Here is a 4548-nt window from a genome sequence, read left to right as displayed (position 1 = left end):
TATATATGTATATATATATTATTCTTTTTTTCAGTTCTGGGACTATTGTTTCTTTCACAGTGGTTTGATTTGTTCTTAAACAGCCTCTCTGCACTACTCTGGGCACTTGTTCTCTAACCTATTTACTTTTCCAATAAGCATTTTAATCCATTGATGTGCCCATTAATGCTTTAAGGCCATGAAGAATTCTTGACTGGTACAGGCCTAGACCATGACCTACAGCTACATCCCAGTGAGAAAGACACCATATCTGACAGATGGCATTCTGGTGTCTACCTGGGTACCACAAAGGTGGGTGACACCAGGCCATTTCTAGTAGACAGCCCAAATCTTGCTCTCCACTCAGTCACCTGCTCACGAGCATTTTCTGCATTCATCTAGTATGACCCAGGTGAGATGGTCTTGTAGTACCTCTCAAGACTCCCCTTCACTGAAGAATCTCTAGCAACTTCTGAGGATTTACTAGGTAGAGATTAAGGCACCCAAGTTGGTCCCCAGCCTGTGTTTGACCAATCTGGAAAAAATTCTCAGGAATCACCAGCCAGTATTTTATTACAGTGAGATCAGAAGCTGGAATGGATTTGCCTCTGTAAGGACCCTTTGAGAAATGATCATATCTGCTACAGAGAGAGCACAAATTTGCATCTTTACAGGCCTCCCAAAAAGTGATCTTTGATTTGTCAAAATAGTCCTTTAAGCAGAGGAATTGAGAGCTTGGAAGACATCCAAAAATGTGTTAATTTACACTTTTTTAATTTCTCTTTTTTATGTAAGGAGGGGTGAAACTAATAATAAGCTTGTAAATCATGTGGTTAAGTTTAAAGAAAAAATGCTTTGGGAAAGTTTTCTAGCCTTCTGCAAGGCATTTTGTTTTTATTCCTTCTGTCTCCACAAGACTTTTGCTTTCTACCATTTGCCAGCAGGGTTGGAAAAATTCTGCTGGTCCTGTCATCGCAAGGGACGATTGTGGAGTTGTTTTATTGTTACCCTTCTCCTTCTGGTAGGATGAGATCAGACCCTCCATTTAGCTGAAGACAAGGCATCTTCTTTTTTGTTCCAGATGTGGTAAGCTACTTGCAAACAATGAGGGCTTTTGTTATATTTGATGTGAAATGCACCACTCCGTTGGGTGTTCAGGAGCGTTTGAAGATTACTGTGCTCCACCTTTCAGGTAAAAGGGCTCACAGAAAGCTGTTGGGGCAGAGGAGACCCTGATTTCCAGTTTCCATGCAAGAGAACATCTCCAGAAGGAGTCACAGCAAGCACTGGCCTTCCAGACTGAAGGCAACACCTTCTTCATGTAAAGGTTTATACTTAACAGGAGCATCTTGCTCAGACATGTGCATGTTGGGGAGGGCTGGATCACCCTTTTGCAGCTGCCCCTCCTCTTGGCCTTGGCTGTGGCTTTATTTTAGGGTGTTCTTCTGGCCACTAAGCAGAAACAAAGGATAAACTTACCTCCAAGGGCAGCTGTTTGGGGCATGGGATTTGAGGTACAGGAGGCCAGTCCTGCATTCTTGACAGCAAGCTCAAGGTTGTACCTTCCAGCTCAGCATAGAAAGTTTATCCATTACCAACCTGTGTTGGTTTAGTTCCCTTTGTTCCCAGCAAACAAAGGCTCTGTGTTCACAGCTAAATCCCCCCATACAAGCATTTCCTATCACAAAACAAAAGCCTGCTAAATGAGAACGTTTCTCCCTCTGGGTAAGGATGCATTCCCCCACACTCCTGGTATGCAATATTCCCTTAGTTCCCTTATTTTGTTACTTTTTACAGTTCAGTTTCCATACGCTGCTGCTCATGTGTGGTGCCAATGCTGCTAGTGATGAATTTCTTACAGAGCTGACTTGAGCAATGTCTCTCTGTAGTAATCATTTTCTGTCTCCCCAGTGTTTAGCTGAGTACATAGTCTCCAAGACCTTTCACCAAGCATCCATCAGCAAAGAGTTCAAGCTAAGCAAGACATTACCCCGTTCCAGAGGCTGAGCAAATCACATGCCTACACTGTAACTAATTATTTCTACTGGCTGATTGGTTTTTAATGCATCTGTTTTACAGGTAAACAGATTTATCTTATGAAGGCAAAAGTAATAATGATTCTGGGGTTTATTCATTACCTTCTATCAGAGACTGAAAGATTGAATGCTGAAATAGGTGTAATTCAGCTGTACAGTCACTTGATTTTTTCACCTAGGCAGTATGAGCATCTGGGATTGCTGGGCAAGATTGGGAAAGCCTGAAATAAAGTTGTGGAGCTAACTAACAGGACTCCATAATTGGATTGCATTAGCCATGAGGTCTTCAACCCCAGCTCCTCATGAACATCCCCATTTAAAATAGAATTTTTTCTACTTGGCAAATTCCCTGGAGAAGCCACTTTCTGGTGCAAGGAGAGCCCCACATAGATCCCACATTCAGACAGCACAAGAGTATCAGTCATTTGTGATGTTCCGCTCACCCTCACAATTCCAGTTGCAAATCTGAGCATGGACATCTTGCAGACATCTCAGCAACTGCTCTGGCAACTGTGATGCCATTTGTACAGTGGTTGTACTGCAGAAGCACTCAGAAATGTCTCAGAGCAACAACTTATGGAGCAAGGACATCCGAAAAAACAGTGCTTGACTCAAAGTGCTCAAGACTGAAATACCAAAAGGGTGGATGGAAGCAAAGGAGGTAGAAAAGTACTGCTCACTGTTGTAATTTAGATGCAATCAGGGGATTGCAGGAATGGAATGGACCCTGAAAAGCCCTTTCAGGCTTACAAAATAAGGAAAGGGAAAAAATTCACCAAGTTAAAATTCTTGGAGAGAGGTGTCATACACGTATGAGGTAAGGTGAATCCATGAGTAGACAGCGCTGGCTGGGTGATGTCCTCATTCATGGCACTCCTGCATGTATTTTGAACTTGTTTTAAAAGAAATGTGGGCCTTAAAACAAAAGCTCTATGGCTAGAGATATTCAGGAGTGACAGTGGCTGCCCTTAGTTTAGCATGGCAAACCTTGGAGACCTGAACCAGTGTGAATCCATCTGAACCATCAAGCACTCAGCGGCATCCATACGTAATGGGTCTGTGCAGGGTGAAAATTTGGCTTCCTAACTCCTGGATTTTTCTGCTTTGGAAGGACCTTTTTTTTCCTTCAACCACTGCAAAAATAGCTGGTTTCAGTGTAAATTTTACCAGGTTCAGGTTTTCCTGCCTGCCCTCCCTGGGCTGGGAGAAGGAGGAAGACCTTTACCTGCTGCTCAGCGCCGGGCAGGGGGCACCACGAAGGAAACAGGACCCAGCCGTCTGGCAGCAGCTTTTTTTGGCTGGATTTTGGCTTGCCTGCCCGGCTGGGGTTGCAGCTGGCTGGCCTGAGCTCCTTCCCTCCCACCGGCTCTCACTGGGAGCAGAACATGCCTTCTCCTGCTGATTTCTGCTTGCCATATTGATTGCAGCAGGGTATAATGGAGACAAGTCAGGCAGAAAGCCAGCCACCCTTGGGAATGATTAAAGAGCAAGCAGAAAAGGATAGAAGTGAAGAAAAACAGGCTGACACTCAGGACGTAGTGGATTTGGAGCAAATTATGCCCTTTTCCCCACCTCACCCCAGCGAGGTGCCTGGAATGGTGCAGCAGCACCTCTATTTCAGTTTTGCCCAAAAGAGGCTTCATATCGACCCCCATGTACGAGGGGAACAAAATCCCCAGAACGTGTACAATATCCCTATTGTGCATGGATTTGCAGCCTGATTATTCAGAGCATAGCCAAGGAAAGGTAAGGCTATGACCCATTGTTTTCCTGCGATCAATTGAATACTGTCATTTGCATTTAAAACGCTCCGAATTCACACTGTCAATATGCCAAACAGCTGCTCGGGCTTTTCAGCATTCCATGGTGACAATCACACTATCGTACATCATTGGCACCAGGATTTGCAATACTCTCAGTGTCAAAATTTTGTGGGTTTTTTTTTTTAAAGAGGAAAAAAAAATTATCTCCCTCCCCCCAAAATACCCAAACCTGTGAAAAATCCACTCTTAAAATGATGGCGTTGGATACTGCTAAGCAGGCCCTCACAGATGCCAACATATCAAAATTCATCTCTTTTCTTCTTCTCCCACAATTAAAAGGTAGTTAAGAAAGAGGCTGTTCCTGATAGACCCACCTTCTGTTTTCTCCTTTGTATGCGTATTATTCATTAGCAGTCTAATAAGAGTTTCAAAATGCTCTGTGCCTCTGCCAGCAGGGCATATGTATGTAGACATGTGCTTGTGACAGATAAGTACATAAACAGCATATTGGCACCAGAAAGACATCTGTGCCTAGAAAAACGCTTGTGATATGTACATAAATGACATTTTAGCTCTAGTCAAGTCCTTGTGGCTTTGAGAGGAATATGTGACTGTACTCTTCTCTGTGAATACTGAAAAGGTGCGTCTTAGAAGGGAGAGTATTTCGGAGGTTTGCAGCGAGCCGGAGGAAGAGCTGGGATGTGGGAAGCCGCCCCGTGTGAACAGCAGGGCTGCAGCCCAGCTCTGCCAGGCCGCGGCAGACGGTGGCA

The sequence above is a fragment of the Acanthisitta chloris genome, unplaced genomic scaffold, assembly GCF_000695815.1.
Source record: "Acanthisitta chloris isolate BGI_N310 unplaced genomic scaffold, ASM69581v1 scaffold19418, whole genome shotgun sequence".
In the NCBI taxonomy this organism is placed as follows: Eukaryota; Metazoa; Chordata; class Aves; order Passeriformes; family Acanthisittidae; genus Acanthisitta; species Acanthisitta chloris.
This window is presented reverse-complemented; position numbering follows the sequence as displayed.